Here is a 20,517-nt window from a genome sequence, read left to right on the forward strand (position 1 = left end):
CCCTGTGTCCATTTTGTAAGCTATATTTTTCAAAGAATTTTTCTACTTCTAAATTTCTCTACAACTTATTTTAAATATCCCTTGTAACTGTAGTGACTTCCCATTTTTCAATCTTCATGTTGAAAATTTGTGTCTTTTATTTTTTTGTTCTTGATCAGGCTTGTTAGAGTTTGTCAACTTTATCAACCTTTTTAAAAAAAATTTATCAATCTTTTAAAAAACAACTTTTTATTTTGTTGATTTTGTCTGTTTTTGTTTTTTATTTCATGGAGTTCTGCTCTTAACTTTATTATTACATTCCTTCAATTTTCTTTAAATTTTTTCTTCTAGTTTCTTGAAATAGATGCTTAATTAATCTCAACTTTTCTTCTTTTTCCATATATGCATTTAAAACAAAAAATTCCCATCTTGGCATTATTTTAGTCACATAACACGAGTTGTTTTGTTTGTTTGTTTGTTTGGTTTTTGAGGCGGAGTCTCGCTCTGTGACCCAGGCTGGAGTACGGTGGCGCGATCTCTTGGCTCACTGCAACCTCCACCTGCTGGGTTCAAGTGATTCTCCTGCCTCAGCCTCCCGAGTAGCTGGGATTACAGGTGCCAGACACCACGCCCCGCTATTTTTTGTATTTTTAGTAGAAACGGGGTTTCACCATGTTGGCCAGGCTGGTCTCAAACTCCTGAGCTCAGGTGATCCACCCACCTTGGCCTTGCAAAGTGCTGGGATTACTGGCGTGAGCCACTGCACCCAGCCCCCAAGTTCTTATATATAGTATTTTCATTTTGCTTTGGCTTGAAATATTTTCTAATTTCCAGTATGATTTCTTTTATCACCCTTCAGTTACATAGAAGTTTACTCTTAAGTTTTCAAACATTTGGTGTTTCTCTAGGTAGGATTTTGTTACTGGTTTCTAGCTTACTTCTATAGTGCTTAGAGAATACACTCTGGTTTCTATCCTTAACAAATCTGTTGGGACTCACTTTATGGCTCGGAATTAATTCAGTTGTAGTAAAATATTCCTTGGGCACTTAAAATGCCTTTATATTCAGCACTTTGGGGGTACAATTTTTAATACATGTCAATTAGATCAAGCTTGTTAAAAGTATTTAAATATTCTGTATATCCAATTGTTTTATTGATTACTGGGAGAAAACTAATAAAATCTTCTAGTATATTTGCATATTTGTCTAATTTTCCTTTTGATTCTGTAAACTTTTTATTTATATATCTTAAAGTTATATGTCTTATGAAGTTTATTATATATTAATATATTTTATTTGTATATTTTTATTTATTTATATGTGTTATATGAAGTTTTATTTTAAAGTTATATGTTATATGTACAACTTCAGCATCATTATATCTTCCTGTTGAATTGACCCTGTTTTATTAACTAAATTTGTCTGCTTCATTAACAAAAATTTCATGTTTATCTCTAGTAGAATTTCTTGCCTTAAAGTCTCCTTTTTCTACTAATAGTGGAGCTTTTTCAGCTTTCATTTGGTAAGTGGTCATATGGTGTAACTCTTACTTTCAATCTTTTGGTTTTCTTACATTTAGATTGTGTCTATATAAGTAGCATCTAGTTGTGGTATTTTAAAATACAGTCTGACTGCCTTTGTTTTGATTGGAATATATGTTCTATTTACATTTAAAATAATTACTGATAAATGTAGGTTTGTATCTACCATGCAATTATGTTTTGTTTTTCACACGTGTCCTTTGTGTCCCTATTCTCTGCTTTCCAACCTTCTTTAGTATTTACTGAGTGTATTTTATTATTCCTTTTCTGTCTATTAGCTTTTATTTATATCTTTTAGTACTGTTATCTTAGTGGCTGCCCTAGAGATTACCATATGTGAACTCAATTTGTTAGAGTCAATGTCAACTTTGTATATTTACCACTGAATACTTTTTTTATTATGCCTTTACCTTGAAGGATGTTGTCTTGGGGTATACAGTTCTAGGTGGGCAGTCATTTACTTACTTTATTTATCTATGTGTAACACTTTAATAATGATATTTTTTTCTGGCTTCTATTTCTTTCTTTCTTTTTTTTTTTTGAGACAGGGTCTCACTCTGTCACCCAGGTTGGAGTACAGTGGTGCAATTTTGGTGGCTCACTGCAACCTCCACCTCCCAGGCTCAAGTGATTCTCCTGTCTCAGCCTCCTGAGTAGCTGGGACTACAGGGGCCCACCACCACACCCAGCTAATTTTTGTATTTTTAGTAGAGATGGAGTTTTGCCATGTTGGCCGTGCTGGTCTCCAATTCCTGGCCTCGAGTGATCCACCCACCTCAGCCACCTAAAGTGCTGAGATTACAGGTGTGTCTGGCTTCTATTTCTATTATCTATGTTATTTTTGTTCTCATAAATGTAATGTGTCTTTCTCTGGCTGCTTTTAAGATTTTCTCTTTGTCTTTGATTTCTGCAGTTTTACCGTGCTATTCTAGTATTTTTGTTTGTTTGGTATTTATCCTGTTTTGAAAAACCATTTTGAAAAATTCTCAATCAGAATGCCTTTGATCATTTTTCTGATTATGCACATATTAAGCTACATGAAGTTTTTTCACAGCTCACTGATACTTTTATCATTTGTTTGAGTCTACTTTTTCTGTGCTTCATTTAGGATATTTTCTCTTACTATACATCTTCAAGTTCACTAATTTTTTCTTCTACTATGTCTAATCTGCCATCAATCCCATTTATTATTTAATCTCAGACAGTAAAGTTTTTCTCCAGAAGTTTCATTTGGGTCTTTTAAAATATTTTCCATATCTCTACTTCACTATCTGAACATACAGAATAAAGTTCTGACAACTAGTTTGTTCTTGTCTGCTAGTTCTAACTAACGTCTGTGCTGGTTCTGGATTGCCTTCAATTCACTGATTATTGAATGCTTGATATCTTTATTTGGATGCCAGACATTGTGGATTTTTACCTTGTTGAGCTCTAAATATTTTTGTTTAAATATTCTTGTATAACTATTCTTGAGCTTTGTTCTGGGATGAATTGGAAATGATTTGATTCTTTCAGATATAGCTTTTATGATTTGTTAGGCAGGTCCATAACCGCTTTATCTGAGGCTAATTATTCTCCACTACTAAGGCACAACGTTGCTAAGTATTCTACCCAAATGCCTCACGAATTGAGTTTTCCAGTCTGGTTGTTGGGAATAGTCACCATTCTCAGCTTTGTGTATGTGTCAGGCACTATTCTCTCATTCTTTCAGGTTTTTTTTCTTGCCCCATTCTTGGGTAGCTTCCTCACATGCATGTGTTGGTCTGTACTCTGTTGTGCACTCATGCGGGACCTTTGCAGATGTCCAGGGTTTTCTCTCTGAATGCCATCCCATGACCTCCAGCCATGGTGATCTCCTACATCCTCAGCCCCATCTCCTCTGCTCTACCTGGGTTTCCCCTCCCTGCACTGCAGTCTGGAAGTTTTCTCAGGGCAGTAAGCTGGAGTACTCCTAGGACTCCCCTTCATGCTCTGTCTGAATTATTGCCTTTTGTTCCCTGCTGAGAAGTCTTGAAAATCATTATTTCATATATTTTGTATGTTTTTCTATTGTTGTTTCAGAAAGGAGGATAAATTCAGGCCCTTTTATCTCATCTCGGGCAGAAGCAGAAGTTGATGCATTGCATTTTAAAAATTTAGTTGACCGGGGAACTCTTTTTCATGGTGCATGTTTTGGGAAATTTTAGGTTAAAGTTAATCTGACAGGCACTAGACACTCAATATGTTTTGAACTAAGAAATGGAATTTACCTATTAAAATGCAAATCCCTTTGAGAGGGTAAACCCCTTAAATCATTAACATCCATTAGCACTGATTAGTTTATCTGAAGATTGGCTTTCCATTTATTTCTTGTCTAGCAGAGAAGAAAAAAATGGAAAAAATAAAATTACAGAGTCAGAAAATTAGGTTGTTAGGAGCGGATAAAGATAAGGGCCAAAGCTTAATAGTACAAAAGAATCTTTTATTTTAATTGATTTTTTTTTTTTTTTTTAGCATCTTCTTTTTACAGGTGAGGTAAGGTGAATCTTGCAGAGGGTAAGTGTCTCACCTGAGGTCATGCAGCTTGGAATGGAAGAGCTGGGATTATAGCCTGATTCTAAACTAGGCAACACATTTAAATGTGTTATATAGGAAATGATCAATAAATACTAATTTTTCTTTCCTTCTCAATCTAGTGCTGGAGCAGAGGTACTGAATGAGGAAATGGAGTCTTGGGATACCTTTGGAGGGATCCACAGTTAATGGACTGGCTGCCATAATTGGTCTGAGACACTGGTGCAAGCATGGTAGGTATGAGGGACTAAAAGGAAGGAAACAGCCCACTAGAGGACAATAATCGGAGTATAGAGATCGTATGGGAGCAAGTGACACCTATGGTAAACTTAAAAGTCACTGCGCCTGTAATCCCAGTACTTTGGGAGGCCAAGGTGGGTGGATCACGAGGTCAGGAGATCAAGACCATCCTGGCTAGCACAGTGAAACCTGGTCTCTACTAAAAATGCAAAAAATTACCCGGGCATGGTGGCATGCACTTGTAGTCCCAGCTACTCAGGAGGCTGAGGCAGGAGAATTGCTTGAACCTGGGAGGTGGAGGGTGCGGTGAGCTGAGATCATGCCACTGCACTCCAGCCTGGGTGACAGAGTGAGACTCTGTCTCAAAAACAAACAAAAGTCACTGCCAACAACTGAAAATACCTCCAGGTATCTCCTTCCTTCCTTCCTTCCTTCCTTCCTTCCTTCCTTCCTCCCTCCTTCCTTCCTTCCTTCTTTCCTCCTTCCTTCCTTCCTTCCTTCCTTCCTTCCTCCCTCCCTCCCTCCTTCCTTCCTTCTTTCCTTCCTTCCTTCCTTCCTTCCTTCTTTCCTCCTTCCTTCCTTCCTTCCTTCCTTCCTTCCTTCCTTCCTCCCTCCCTCCCTCCCTCCCTCCTTCCCTCCCTCCCTTCTTTCCCACTTCCATAGTGGGAGCTCAGAGCCACATGTAATTTCCTCTTTTTTTTTTTTTTTTTTTAAATAATGAACTGCCATGTTTCCTACTTCCAAATTCTAGAGTGCAATTTGTACCTGCTACACTCTGATGAGAAGGACGTAAGCTTTATTTGTAGAACTGGAGTTAGTTTGGGCATTGCTATGATGACGATAGGCATTTTTAAGAGGCAGAGAATCAGGCAGGAAAATAGCACAAAGTAAATGCAGGAAGCAGTTACAAAATAAATAGAAAGCTTGGGCTCTTAACTTCAAGAAGCTTAATCTAAGCAGAGACATCAGGAAAACACACATCAAAGGACTTAGTAAAATGCCCCAAGTCAAATCACTGCTGTGTACAATATGTACACCTATAGGAATGATAGCTATTACTATCATCATTTGTTGAGTATCTACTTTGTGCAGGCATGTAGGCACTTTATATATATATATTTTTTATTTTTTAATTATTTTTATTTTTTAGAGACAGGATCTTGCTCTGCTGCACAGGCTAGAGTGCAGAGGTATGATCATAGCTCACTGCAGCCTTGACCCAGCAGACTCAAGTGATCCTCCTGCCTCGGCCTCCTGAAGAGCTAGGACTATAGGCACACACCACCATGCCTCACTAATTTATTTGTATTTTTTGTAGAGATGAGGTCTCCTTATGTTGCCCAGGCTGGTCTCAAACTCCCGGGCTCATGTGATCCTCCCACCTTGGCCTCCCAAAGCGCTGGAATTACAGGTGTAAGCCACCGCACCTGGCCCACTTAGGAACTTTCTATATGCTGTAGCATTTAATCTTCACTTTTAATGAGGAAATTAGGACCAGAGAGGTGAAGCAACTTGCCCACAATCACACAGCTAGCAAATGACAGAACTAGGTCTCAAGGTCAGGTCTGTCTGTTTCCATTACCTTTGCTCACATCACCACCCTTCTAAAGACAAGGAGAGTAGTGGATTCTTAGATTCCAAGAGATAAACTTAGCACAGCTGGGAGGACCCACCAAGAATTGGCAAAGTAAAAGGGCGTATTTTATAATTTAAGAAGCAAAATGCTGTCACGTGTCAGCAGAGTCAAGGGGGAAAAAAGTGCATAAAACTAAAACAATTCAATTAAGAATGATAAAGAAAAACCGAGTAAGTAGGTAAGGATGAGGGTGTGTTGACCCCTGTTTCAACTTCCCTGGTTTCTTCCCCACAAAATCATTTAGGGAATAGAGAGACAATAACAGGAGGGCAGAGGCACTTAATCAGAGATTTTACAAACCACTAAATCAAAAGAGACTGTGAAATTCCCGCCCGGGGAAGCTAACAGTGAGATTAAGTGGATTAGTCTACTGTACAGGAATCTGGGGAATGCAGGCAGCATGTGCTTTTGTTGTGGATTGCTCAGCAGCAACACGATGGTTTTACATCTCCCAGAAACATATGGGCATGTGCCCTTCTACAAACCAACAAGCAAGAGCAGCGCCTGGCGAGCTGCTTTCCCTGCACCGCACGTCTCGTTTCAGGAAGTGGCAGATACTGACATTTTATGGAGAGTTTGCGCAGGGAAAGTGTGGGAAATGAAAAGGCAACCAGCTAATTGCACCCATAATTTCTAAGCTCAGAGCTGGGTTCACCACAGTTGTGGGGAATAAAAAAGGACTGGAATTAGTTCTGGTATTAATCCTTGCAAAGAAAGGGAGAAGAGACCGGATGCGGTGGCTCACGCCTGTAATTCCAGCACTTTGGGAGGCCTAGGCAGGCAGATCGCTTGAGGCCAGGAGTTCAAGACCAGCCTGGTCAACATGGTGAAACCCCTTCTCTACCAAAAAAAAAAAAAAAAAAAAAAAAAATTACAAAAATTCACCAGGCATGGTGACGCACGCCTGTAGTCCCAGCTACTCAGGAGGGTGAGGCAGGAGAATCACTTGAGCCCAGGAGGCGGAAGTTACAGTGAGCCAAGATCACGCCTCTGCACTCTGCTTGGGTGACAAAGCAAGACTTATGTCAAAAGCAAAAAAAAAAAAGTTGGCAAGGACGGGGAGGCCGTGGGGGGAGAAGAAGGAGGCCTCTGACAGTGTGTCTCCCAAACTTTGGAGGCAACTGCTACCTGAAGATGGCCGAGAAGACTCCTTAGCTCCTTTCCTTTTGGTGTTAACAGCGGCAGTGGCAGCACATGGAATTAAACTCACAAAACACACAGATTGCTAGTTTCCAGAAATCCACATCCAAACTCCCAAAAGCCAGACATTGGTTAGATATATGTACAAACTCTGACCTGCCTGAGTTAGCGGTTGACATCAGCAGTCTATAATAAATAATTAATATAGCCCTAGGAGACATAAAGCCAGCGACATGGTATCTCTCCCTCAGCTCTAAATGGAATGCCAGATAACCTACTTTGAACAGTAATGTGTTCACAGTATGTGGGAATTAACTGCTCAATATAATAAGTACTATTGAATTTCCCATCTTCATGCACATGGAGGGCAACTGCCACCAAAAACACAGTAATAACGGTAACTGAGTGATGAAAAAAAAAGAACCCCATTTTTTATTACAACCTTAAAATGTTATAGGTTAAAATAATCTTAAAGGGTTTAAAAAACAGCAATTAAATCTTTCCATTTCTGTTTTCCAAGACTGCAGCTGAGAAAACGAGGGCCTAAGAGCCATACGGTGCTAGCCTTGCTAATAACGCTCTGTGAAAAATCTCATTAATTCAGTCTGGCTCTTCAGATCAGCCGCTAAATCCTTGTATTGTCACTCATCCTCTGGCCTTTTCAGGATTTCCATAGCCTAACTAGAAGTATCTCCATGGAAACCAAGCAGTCCTGCTTTGCACATCCCGGAACTTTTTGTTCCTGACAAAGCTTGACAAATCACATGCAGCATGGAGAGTTTAACATAGCGAACTAAATCCTGACCCGCACTTAGAAATGATAAACCCAAGCATACCAGCTTTATTATAAATGATTTCCTTACAAGATACTTAACCAAGCCAGTGAAATGCTGAACCAGACAAGTTTCAAGAACAAGATGCTGGGGGGAGAAGGGGGGAAAAAGACAAATAAATAATAAATAGGTAAATAGGAACCCCAGGTGTGTTCAGCTGTAGGTTCTATGAGCTCGTTTTCTGTCTAATTGACTTAAATTGAAAGCAACTGAAGGCGAAAAAGAGCGAGAAGGATGCTATTTCTGAGAAGACCTTCCTTTTTCCCTCTGGAGAAAGTGAAATCCTAAATCTATTCCCTCATTTTTCCTAACTCCTGAAGAGAATGGGAATCTACAGGTCTCTATCCCTGGTGAGCCTGGAGGCTGAGTTTTCACAAGGGCAACAAGAAGCATCTCTTCTCCTCTTCCTGTCCACCTTCTGAAGAGGAGGAGATGGAGCCAGGTTGCAGGTCCTCACCACAGCGAATGCTGTTCCCAGAGGAAGGAAGGCCCCACCTGGGGCAAGGTTGCCAGGGCCAACATGACCCCACAGAGACCAGGAACAAACGTTCTTGCCTTTGGACTTCACTTCTTCACAGAGTCGGAGTTACAGGCCAACCTGAAGACGCTATCATGACTCTCACACACTTATTCCTCAGCCTCAGCCAGGCTCAAGAGCAAGGCAACTGAAGGAGGAAGGGCCCTTCATGGCCTCCTCTGTCTCATGGCTGCTTTACCTGCCACTGATGAGGCTTCCCCAGGGTGAGATGGAGACGAGGACACTGAACGACTTTGAGTTAGGGGGACTCAAGAGGGTGAGGGCACCATCATTACCCCTTCAGTCTCCTGTCTCCCTCTTGGCATCTCTGCAACACAGAAGGCTGGCAATGGTGAGACATTATATTGTCAATTGTTCAAACTTTCCTGATGCCTCAACATTCTTGCAAACGGGCTGTGAGCACATTGCCCAGGTGACCAGGTGCACCAGTGTGCTAAGGCTGGTCCAGGCCACAGATTCCCCACTTTGTGCTCCCCTGACTGGGACCTAGTGACATCAACACCATCAGTCCAATCCCCTCACACCTTTTGCTTGTGGACTCCCTTCTGACGTCCAATAAAGGCACTAGTCCATGAGTCCTCTCTCTCTCCTCATCTCTCTCTCTCTCTCTCTCCCCCTGTCTCAACTCTGCACTACCTTGGTTGAGTCAGCTCCCTTAGCACTCCGATATGGCCCCACGTGGCAGGGTGCTCTTCATGACCTTTGCCAGCCTCTATCCTTCAACTTCATATGCTCTCCAACTATAATTCCCATGGCCGTGTGGGGTCATCTTTAAAGACCCCACACGGGGGATTGCTCCCCCATTTATAAGAAGCCAAGTGACAAGAGAAGGCCCAGAGCAGTACAGAGAGGCCTGAGAAATGCCACGAGTCCTCCTTATATTCTGCCTCCTTAGTCTGAGCCTTGACTCCAGTGGGAATCGCACTAGGGGTATCTTCAAAGGTCTGAGACAGAAGTCTTCCTTCTTGGCTTCTTGGTGTGGAGGCTGGTGATGTTTTGGAGACGCCATAATATTTGTAGCATTGGCGATGCCTTGCCTAGACAAACCGCAGAGGCCTAGACTCACCTCTGCATGAGCAGCAATGTCTGAACTTTCATCACCCAAGAACTTGCCTACACAATGCTACTGGGTATTCGCAACAGCAGCCAGTTCTGGACACGTTGTACACAGTCTACAAATACTTGCTGATTAACTAAATTGGGGCCTGTAAGATCCCGCAGCTCCCTCAGATTCTTCAAAGCAAGAGTAAATGAAGCTTAGTCTCATTTCAACCTTCAGTGAACACTACTGTGCTCTTTGAAAGTTGAAAATCCATATAATAATAATGATAATAATAATAATAATGACAGTTAGCTGTTATCAAGTTCTTACCCTGTAATACCAGGCATTCTTCTGAGTGTTTATTATATACATATATTAGCTCCTTTAATCCTCCTAATGATCATCTGGAGAAGATACTATTATTATGCCTATATTATTACCTTCATTTTATCAATGAAAATACCGAGACACAAAGAGCTTAACTAACTTGCTTAAATTCACAGAGCTGGGCTTTGAACCAAGGCAAACTCTAGCATTTATGCATTTAACCACTACCTTTTGCTGTCTTTGCTGTGATACTATCAGTGCTAAGTGCCTCAAACCAGAATATTCAGTAAATAATAATAGTTACTGTTGGGGCTCAGAAAACAATACCCCGAAATGAAGACCTCAGAAGTGGCTTCAGAAGCATCCTCAGGACCAGGTACAGTGGCTCATGCCTATATCCCAGCACTTTGGGAGGCCAAGGCAGGCGGATCACCTGAGCTCAGGAATTCGAGACTAGCCTGGCCAACATGCAGAAATCCCATCTCTACTAAAAATACAAAAATTAGCCGAGCATGGTGGCACATGCCTATAATCCCAGCTACTTGGGAGGCTGAGGCAGGAGAATTGCTTGAGCCTGGGAGACGGAGGTTGCAGTGAGCTGAGACTGCCCCACTGCACCCCAGCCTGGCCGACAGAGTGAGACTCTCTCAAGAAAACAAAAAAGAAGCATCCTCAGAAGCAAACGTTTTTTATTTGACCTTCTCCTGTCCTCCTGTCTCTCAGTCCTATTCTCCCCCAAGACTAGTCGTAGAAATTGGAATTCCCTCTTTCCCAAGTGGACTCATACAAACCAGAACCCCTTTTCCCCAAAGCTAGGCATGAAACCTAAAAGTATTACTCTAATTTCCCCTCCACCTTTCTGTGTAAAAACTGGACATTCAGAAATGATCTGATCTACCTTGTTTGACTGTCAGTCATAAGACCTCCACTCCCATTCCAGAGACAGTCCTGTCCCATTCCTAGAAGGAGGGAATGATGCACAGAGAAGCCAAGAAGAATCTAGAAAGGCAGGTCTTGCTGGGTGTCACCACTCAGTCTATTAGCATTAGATCATACCCTCTTTGTCCAGTTGCATTTCTACAGGGTTGTCCATCCTTTGTGAAACCTAAACATAAAAATGGGACAATTGGCCGGGCATGTGGCTCACGCCTGTAATCCCAGCACTTTGGGAGGCCGAGGTGGGCAGATCACAAGGTCAGGAGATCGAGACCATCCTGGCTAACACAAGGAAACACTGTCTCTACTAAAAATACAAAACATTAGCTGGGCGTGGTGGCACGTGCCTGTAGTCCCAGCTACTCGGGAGGCTGAGGCAGGAGAATCGCTTGAACCTGGGAGGCAGAGGTTGCAGTGAGCCGAGATCACGCCCCTGCACTCCAGACTGAGTGACAGAGCGAGACTCCGTCTCACAAAAACATGAAGGACAATTTTCCCCTCTATCTTTGAGTCTTCGTTCTGAAAGCTCCTGTGTTTACCTGTTAAATATGTTAGTATGCCTTTTCTCCAGTTAATCTTTTGCAAGTTGATTTTTCAGTGAAACTTTGGAGGGCCCCTTGGCTCCACCTTAGCAACTGTGAAATGCTTGCTCTGTGTGAGGTACTTCTCTGGCTTTATACACATCACCTCATTCACTATTATTAGCACCACTTTTCAGATGAGGAAACTGAGGCACAGAGAAGTTAAGTAACTCACCCAAAGTCATATAACCAATAAATGACAGAACCAGATTCTAACCCAAGCATCATGGCTCCAGAAGCTCCCATCAGCCAGTACCCTGGTTTCCTTGATCATTCGAGGAAAGATGTGGAGTAATATTCCATGGAACACCTGTTCTAGGCGGGGACATTCTCTTTCTGAACGACCCCATCCAGCCCATCAAAAGAGCCGGGTATTATTATCTTTTTTCTTATAAGACTTCCTTTCAAACTGCTTTTTTAGAGGTGCTCAAAACGACTTGAGGCCCAGAGCGAGCCGGTGGGAAGGGCTGCCCTTTCCCCTGGTCCTGGGAGGTCACACCTGAGTGGGCATAGCCTTTTGACCCCTCTCAGGGAGCCGAGAATAAAGTGCCTGTCACGCTCACATACAGGACTGTCAGTGAGTTCAGCTGAGTCCCGCTCTGCGTGCAGGCTCTGGAAGATCAGACAGTGCTTATTGGGTAGAGGGACAGTGCCAATGCTCGGAAACCTAAAATTAGACCTACCAGCTGTGTTTTGGGTTTGCAGGCACGTGCACATCTGATCCATTCTTGAGCACACTGGGTATTGAAATATATATGAAACCTGCTTTCTGAAGTACAGAGAAAGCATAAAATTCTTGCGCCTTTTATTTTATTTATTGTTTCTCTTCTGAGGCCCTAACTTCTTCTTTACGGCCCAGGGAATGACATTTCTCCCCTGTCCGATTTCCCCTCTGGGCTGTTTCCTCTGAAGAAAACATCAACCCTCACCCTTAAGAAACCTGGGAGGTCACACTCTGGGGCCCGAACACTGGCATGTCATTTCTCCTGTCAGCCTGGGTCGCAGGCTCTTCTGGAATCTTCAGCCTGCTAGACTTAGCAAATGGGGCCCAAGGCTGAGCCCAAGGTAGTCCAAGAGCTGGTTCGTGGCTTAGGAGTAGATAGGCTGGTGCATGGCACAGAGCCTTGGAGGAGAGGACCTGGATTTACAACCCAGGGGAGGACAAGCTGGGCACGAAAGAGAGGGTAGGACAGGTGGCCTAAGACAGGAGGCAGAGAGCAAGCATAGAGCCCCGGACAAAAGGGTTAGCCACAGAGAGCCGGCAAGGTGGAGCTAAGATTAGCAGGCAGTGCTCAGAAATATTCCTGGAGGTGTTTGCTCCAAGGGAGTGAGAACTTTCTATAGCAGCCCTGCCCGACAGGATTTTCTGTGACAGTGGAAGTGTGCTGCAGCTGCACTAACGGATGAGGTAGCCACCAGCCACATGGGACAATTAAGCATTTGAAATGTGACTTATGTAACTGAGGTACTGAATTTTTAATTTAATGTAATACTTTAGAGTTTAAATTTAAATGGCCACATATGGCTAGTGGCTACCATATTGGATGACGCAGTAGGAAGAGGAAGAAGCTCTGCCAGTGGGCACAACAAAATGCCACAGATTGGAATCAATGCCTGGGACAATGTCAGCTCTTCCACTCTAGCCACCTGCCTTTATGCAGAAGCACACCTCAGCCATTCAACCTATGGCTGGCTCTCCAGTCCCTTTCCTGCCGCCCTCCTGGGAAGATGCACCCACTTCTCTTCTGTAGCCCTTTTCAGAATGAAGTAGCCCTTGCTGTCAGGAGTGCCTTCTTGGCCCAAATTTAGTTTTACCTGTTAGGTATGCCCATTTCCTTAGTGCAGTCTTTTACGTTCTGAGCAATTCTTCTTGCCCCCGTGTTGATGGCATACACATTCTTCTCTGTCTATGTCACTTCTCAGACTCCCAATTCCAACTCTGTTTCTGGACTATTTTTCCACTTATCTGGGCCACTGCAGTCTCCAAGCTCACTTCTCTGTGCCTACAATTATTGTTCGCCCAACAGCCTGAGTGATCTTTCAAACACATGAATGGGAACCTCTCTCTCCTAGGCATGAAATCATTCAGGAGCTTCCTTCCCCAGGCATTAGCCAGTCTCTGCCTACCTCTTCGTTGCATCCCGCACTGCCCTTCCTGAGGCTTCCATCAGTCCATTCCTACTTTGTCACCCCAGCTCTTCACATTCTATCAACTCCCTGCGGGCAGGGTCCTTGTCTGTTGTATTCGTGGCTGGGGGCGTACTGCCTAATATATAGAATGTGCTCAGGAATTATTTGTTGAGTGAATGAGTGAATAATGGATTAGTACTCCAAGGCCATAATAGGTGTATACCATTACTAATGTATTTTTAATAGCCAACTGTAGTATATCCCTTAAAGTACTCAATATGTTTGAAAGATGTTTTTACATTGATCCTGAAATAAAAATGAAGAATGTGTTTCTTAAGTGCTGAGCCATACACCAGAATAAAGACTATCTACCTCAAGCATGCGACTCCTCCCAGCCCCCACAGTATCTTGGGCTTGTCTCAAAATGTACCGTATTGGGCCAAGTGTGCTGGCTCATTCCTGTAATTTCAAGGTGGGAGGATTGCTTCAGGCCAGGAGTTCAAGACCAGCCTGAACAACCTAGCAAGACTCCATCTCTACCAAAAAACAAAATAATAGTAACCCAGCAGGGTAGTGTGCACTGGCCGGGATGGAGATGGGGTCTGAAGTGAGACGACAGCTTGAGCCCAGGAGTAGCTACAGTGAGCTATGATTGCACCACTGCACTCCAGCCTGGACCACAGAGCAAGACTTTGTGTCTAAATAAATAAAAATAAAATGAAAAAATGTAAAAAGTGTACCATATATCCCTTCCCAGCAACTACACATTATCATGTACCATTTTGGAACTAAAGTCTTAGCAGAGAAAACAGAGTTTAGAGTTTGAACAGCAAGATCTCAGGTGAACTTATAAAAACTTTTATAATTTTTACCCTTATATGATTTTTTTCCCAAAACTAAAAACAATAAAGATGGCATAATAAATCAATGGGCTATCACTGGTACTTATCAGTTCTTAAATGAGAATACACTACAGGCACAAGTTGCATTTACCATTCCTCACTCACTCCAAACCCTTTCAAATTTTTATGTCCCACAGTTTCAATGATATGAAGACTATGAAGTGGTTTCCTCGTTCCGGGTCTTTCTGAACACCTTGTGCCTTTCTGACCTTGTGTCTTGAGGTTGCAGTTGTCCACCAGCTGGTTCCCATCCCTCAGGGTTCACTGTGGTTGCAAAGATAAAATCATCTGTTTAATCAAGGTGGATAAACCATTGAGAAGCCTTTAATTAATAAAAGTGCATGACAGCACAGGGGATTTTCCGAAGCCACTCACCTTCAGTTCTGCTCGCAATGGCCCTGTGCTCGATCACAGTGGAGGATGATGGAACATTCCACCAAGCTCTGCCAGCCCCTGGACCCACTGGGAATCCCTTTACCCAGTGGCCCTCAGGGTCTCACATAAGGCCCTGCCTCACTGCCCTCACCTTCTTTTGACTCCCCCAGAGCCAACATTATGGCTGAGTGTGTGCTCCTCAATTCATACTTGGAAATCCTAACCCCTCAGAATTTAACTCAGAATGTAACTTTGAAGATAGTTTCTTTAAAGGCATAATTACAGTAGAGTGAGGCGCTATGGGTGAGCCCTAATCCAATTGAACAGTATCCTTATTTTTTTTTTTTTTTAAAGGAGATGACGACACAAATACTATCCAGAGGGATGACCAGGTGAAGAATGGCCAGGTGAAGACACAAAAAGAAGACTCCCATCTACAAGCCAAGGAGAGAGGCCTCAGAAGAAACCAACCCTCACAACTCCTTGATCTCACATGTTCAGCCTCCAGACAGCGTGGAAATAAGTTTCTGTTGTTTAAGCCCCCCAGCCTGGGATACTTCGTTACGACAACCTGAGCAGATGGACACAATTTTTTTTTTATCAGGGACAAACAGACATTTGTGAATATTCAAATTAGAATTCTCAGACATGAGCAAAATATACTGGAAAAAAATATATCTATTAGGATTTCCCACAAGGCAGATCTGCGGCAGAGGCAGGGGGAGTGGCCAACTTTAAAGACCCTGTAGGCATCTCCAAACTGCGTTATGCATTGAGCAGCTTTTCAGGGTAAGCCTAGAATGAGATCAAAATAATCCTGCCAGATGACCTGATGGGCCAGTGGAATGTGGGAATCTTTTTGAGTGTTAGATTTGCTTGAGGAAAGGACGCCCGTGAGGAAGACAGCTGGTACAGGGGTATCTACAGATACAGGAAGAGAGAGAAAACACAAGAGGATCAGATGGGGTCTGCCACCCTCCTCATCTGAGCCCTTGAAGAGAGAGAAGCTGAGGGGGTGGTTTCCCTGTGGGGCTCTGCTTCCAAGCCAGGTGACAAAGTGGCAGGCCGAGTGAGGGAAGGGCATTTCTCTGTCTCTGCCGTGGTGGGACTGAAAAGAACACTATGTCACATTGTCAGCACATGGGTTTTAGGGCTGTGAGGATGCCAGAAAACATGACTGTGGGCAAGGGATCTAGAAGTGTTCACAGATCCATACAGTAGGCTCCTGGGGCTGCCCAGGTTTGCCTGGGGAGGCTGGAGGTCTTATGGTCCGTGCTGTTGGTGAGGTGGCCTCATCTGCTCACACGTGTGGGTGAACCTGAGGAACTTGGGACCATAAAGCTCAGCTCAAGTTGAACATCCAGATGAATATTACCTTTTATGGATTCGAATGTTCTTTCCTTCTCCTGATGAAGTATCAAGCATCTTTCAAAGAAGACTTACAATAACAGAAATATAAACTTATTCAAGACTTGGGTGAAGAAGACTGTGTTTTAATGACTCAAAAAAGTAGAGAAAAACTCAGGGAACTACATTTCACTTGGGGAGTGGATTGTTTCTTCTGTTTTGCTCAAATCAGTTCTAATGCACCCTAGTGGGCATGAATGAGCTGGAAGGGTTCTCCAAATTTGATTTAGGTGCATCAAGCAATTAACAGGCTTCAACATACAGACCTCAAAATATACACTGTAAGATGTTGTCAGGGAGACCTCTTGTCAACCTTCCCATCACGACTTTGCTTCCTTTCCTGTCTGAACCTGGGATCTAAGGTCCATGGCTCCAACCACTCTCTGCCTTCAGTGTTCTCCATGTCCTTCATGCTTTGCCTTTCCACAAATCCTGCTCAGCAAACCCCACTCTTAGAACAACTGGATGGTCCATCATTTCTGTGCTGGTATCTGCACTGATGAGTGCTGCCTGGGCCCATACCCCTCTTCCCCTGGAAAGATGCTCTAGGCATTTATTTTGTATGTTCAACACTGCCCTCTCCACTGGCTCCTTCTCCAAAGCCTACAAACATGTTCAACACTCTCCATTTTTGAGAAGACAGTCAACTTTCCCTTAGCTATAGTCTATATAGCTCCCTCCTTTAATACTTAAGCCCAGGGGAAAATCAGTCTATATTTCATCTCCCTGTCTTCAACCAGAGCAATCCACTGTCCTGACCCATCTCCCTGGAACCTGCCGTGCACTCCACAGAACCCAGCACTCCACGGAGCCCACCCTGCTGAAACAAAGGTTATTCATTCATATTATAAATTCAACTGAATTTTTCTTTGGGACACATTTTACTTTCTCTTTCTGAGGTATCTGACTCTGCTGACTACCCCTTCTATACCCATTTTTTAAAAATTTGAAATTTCCCCTTGCTTTATACACATATTTTAGTCTGACTTCCACGACACTGCCTTCTCCTAAAATGTCTTCTGTCTCTTGATTCTGGGCAAAGCTTGCCTCATCTTTTCTGATTCAAGTATCATTTCCCAGTGAATCCTTTCTTGGTCCTCCCAGATAAAAATAGCCACTCCCTCCTTCCTATTATTTAGCAGAGACTTTCTTACAGTCCCCATAGCACATCATTGACTGTGTCCACAAGCCTCTCAAAGGAGGCAACTGGAGATTGCTTGTGTTATGTAAATATTCTCAAGTGCACAAAAGCCAAAATGTGTCCAAGTGAAACAAAGTGCATCTCAAGGCTGGCTTCATCCTAGAGGTGGCTCATTTGCAAGCCTGATTTAGAAGAACATCCAAGCAACAGTTGGGAATAGACCCAGTGCCCTTTCAAGAGTGGAGCCTAGGAATCCCAAAGATTGCTTCAGAGTTGCTAACTATTTTTCTGGCTGGTTCTGTGAGCAGAAGACTTAAAGGGTAGCAGTTCCTGAAGTATGCCATGAGAAAAAGAGAGTACCAAGTATATAAACAAATGTAACTTTTTAAAAAGGTGATTGTAATCAAATATTTTAGAAGACACTGGGCGAAACAAATCAGCTAGGTCCATATACGGAGAAGGTAGCTGTATGCGTCTTAACTCCACCTGCTTCCTGCACCAGTCTGACTTCAGACAAAAGGTTTGGAACTGAATGAATTACAGTAAGGCTCAGGTACAGTTTGCAGGTGATTTTGATGCTCTAGATCTAGTTCTTTTGGAAAAACCTGTTAAAAAACATGTATTTGTGTCGCTCCAGTTCGAACTGGTTTGGTGTGTGTGTAGTTTGTTTACTAAGGGGGGAAATGAGTTTTACTTTATAGTTCAGTCAAAATTAATGGATAATGAGGATAATAATTTGAGCATATTAAATCCATTTATTTTCATCTGCAGTAGCCTCAATCCTCACTGCACTGCAGTTCCCAAACCAAGAACACAGTCTGGAAAACCTGCACAGGGTTCCTTCCACCATATAGAGAAGCCACTGCTGCCTGTGACTGCCAGGTTGGGAGGTTAACTGCCCTGGGGAAGAAGGCAGTCATGGCAGAAAAAGAGTTTCCAACAGAAGAAGTAGAAATCCTGGTCAATCTTCCTATGGAGTGTAGAAAGAAGAGAGGCAGAAGAATTGCAGCAAATGATCAGGGACGTGTGTCTTGACCCTCCAGCAGCCCAGAGCAGACAGGAAAGTCCCCAGCAGAGGGGTCTAGTTCCCGCTCCCTCTCTGGAACTCCACAAGGGCGCTTTCTCATGGAATTAGCCTGAGGCTGCAGTCAAAAGGAAAAAATGATGGTATGGTACTATTCATGTGAGTGTCTGAGGTGGCAATCCTGACATTCCCTTGGCATTCATGCATCATGGGAGAATCCAGAAATTTCCTGTACCCCATGGGAACAAGAAAGGTGGCCAAAGAAGTGAACTGGTACACTGCCAGGAAGGTTGCAGAAGCCTTGGCAAAGTGATCAGTAGCCCTTAAAGGCTGCAGGGTAGAACTTCCAGACCAGGTATTGACCACGAATGACAACTTGAACCCAGGGGTGGCTCTGCAGTGCCGGCAGGAGCTGAAGGGGAGGTCTATCGAGGAGAGCTGCCAACCCCACCTGAGCTAAGAGAACAAACCACAAAACTAACTGATAGGGACCTCATCAGCAGAAAGCAGCCCAGAGACCAGATCCAAGCAGTACACAACACTACCCAGATAACCAAAGAGAGCAGAATATTCCAGGGACACAACACAGACCCAAGATCCCTGTCCTTCACCACTGAGGTCACACAGGCTCCTGGTCCTGCACACCAGACATCATGGAAAGAAGAGGGAGCGAGGTAGAAACAACTCCGATATTGTATAAATTAGCCCAGCATTTATTGGCTTAAAACAACTCTAAATATATGTTATCTCCTACAGCTTGTCCGAGTCAGAAATGTGAGAGTGGTTTAGCCAATGCTTCTGGCTTGAGGGTCTCTCATGTGGCTGTAGTCAAGGTTTGGACCAGGGTGACAGTTATCTGGAGCTTTGACTGGCATTGGAGGATCCACTTTGAAGGTGGCTCACTCACTTGTCTTCCAAGTTGGTGCTGGTTGTTGACAGGGAATTGCAGTTTTTTGGGCCGCTTAAGTGTCTTCATGACATGACGACTGGCTTCCTCCAGAGAAGGTGATCCAAAAGACCAAAGTGGAAGCAGCACTGTCCCCAGAAGTCTGACAGCATGACTTCGGCCATATTCTAATGGTCACAAAGAACAGCCCTGGTGTCACAATGAAGGGGATCCTGCAAGGGTACGAATCCCAGGAAATGAGGCTCACTGGGGGCCATCTTGAAACATGGTTACCACAGTGAGGAATTCATTTTTGACCGACTGAAAAATCACCAGAAAAGCAATTGATTTAACCAGAAGATATTGGAAAGTTCCTGGCTATGAAAATTCTGTCATATGAAGAGACACTTATACCTTTAACTTGACATTTTTCATTTTCCCTGATCTACCCAGGCTCGAGAAGCAGAATCGATCATGGTTAGTTGGAAAAATGTAAAAACAACAACAAAAATTAAAATGTGATGTTTGCCCAGTGCTGAGTTGTGGCTGTTCAAGCAAACCTATTGCAGATGTTAATTTGGGTGAAGTTCCATTTTTGACAAATGAATACAGTTTTTTTGTAGTTCAGGGTTTGTGGTTTCTTTCAGTTCATATCTGGTAGTCTTAGTTATTGATTACTTTTCTTAAAAAATGGATAAAGTATCTGATCGTTCCCTAAAGGAATTTAGAGTATGGCTCAGAAGAGAAAAAAAGAAAAAGGAATGGTGTACGTTCACAAAGACGCATCCTCAGAGCAGCACGCTCTTTGGTCAGAGGTGAAGGGTGTCAGGTGGTGGTCAGACGAAGCAGGCTCTCTGATGTTGCCAGCTTCAAGCACCGAGAAGGAAATCTCAAATTCCTCTCACTTCCTAACCACCAGGCAACCGAGGCCCCATCACATCAGGATCCCACTCCTCACTAGAAAGAGCCTTCCATGAAAGGGGAAAAGAACAAACCACCTCCTGAGAAGGATCTCAGATAACAGTCCTACCCCGTGACTTCTGGAGAAAGAAAACTCTCCATAGGACTTGGGGGCTTGGGAATGTGTTTTCCTGAAACAGGATTCTAATAACATACCAGAGCTCAGATTTCCAGGATAATTGAAACCTTTGGTATTAATTGGAGAAGGGGAGGGAACGGGGGAGCTGGGGAATGCAGAAACTTTTCCTGCCGTTGCTGGAAAACTTCACTCTGTGGTTTTGGGGAACAAATAGCCCAGTGTTTCACTGCTTTGGGTCTCAAGGGTAGAGGGAGGTGGGCACTGAGT

The 20,517-nt window shown here is 43.3% G+C and overlaps 1 long non-coding RNA gene across 1 annotated transcript; it reads right to left on the reverse strand.

Annotated features, from left to right (window-relative positions):
• Positions 1–14,318: 14,318 nt before the first annotated feature.
• On the reverse strand, positions 14,319–19,439 carry LOC126953730 (uncharacterized). The gene is made up of 2 exons (XR_007725323.1): positions 19,233–19,439; positions 14,319–14,642 (listed from the first exon to the last, which is right to left on the reverse strand). It is a non-coding gene; the product is annotated as an uncharacterized LOC126953730 (long non-coding RNA).
• Positions 19,440–20,517: the final 1,078 nt, after the last annotated feature.

This window comes from Macaca thibetana, chromosome 4 (assembly GCF_024542745.1).
Source record: "Macaca thibetana thibetana isolate TM-01 chromosome 4, ASM2454274v1, whole genome shotgun sequence".
NCBI lineage: Eukaryota > Metazoa > Chordata > Mammalia > Primates > Cercopithecidae > Macaca > Macaca thibetana.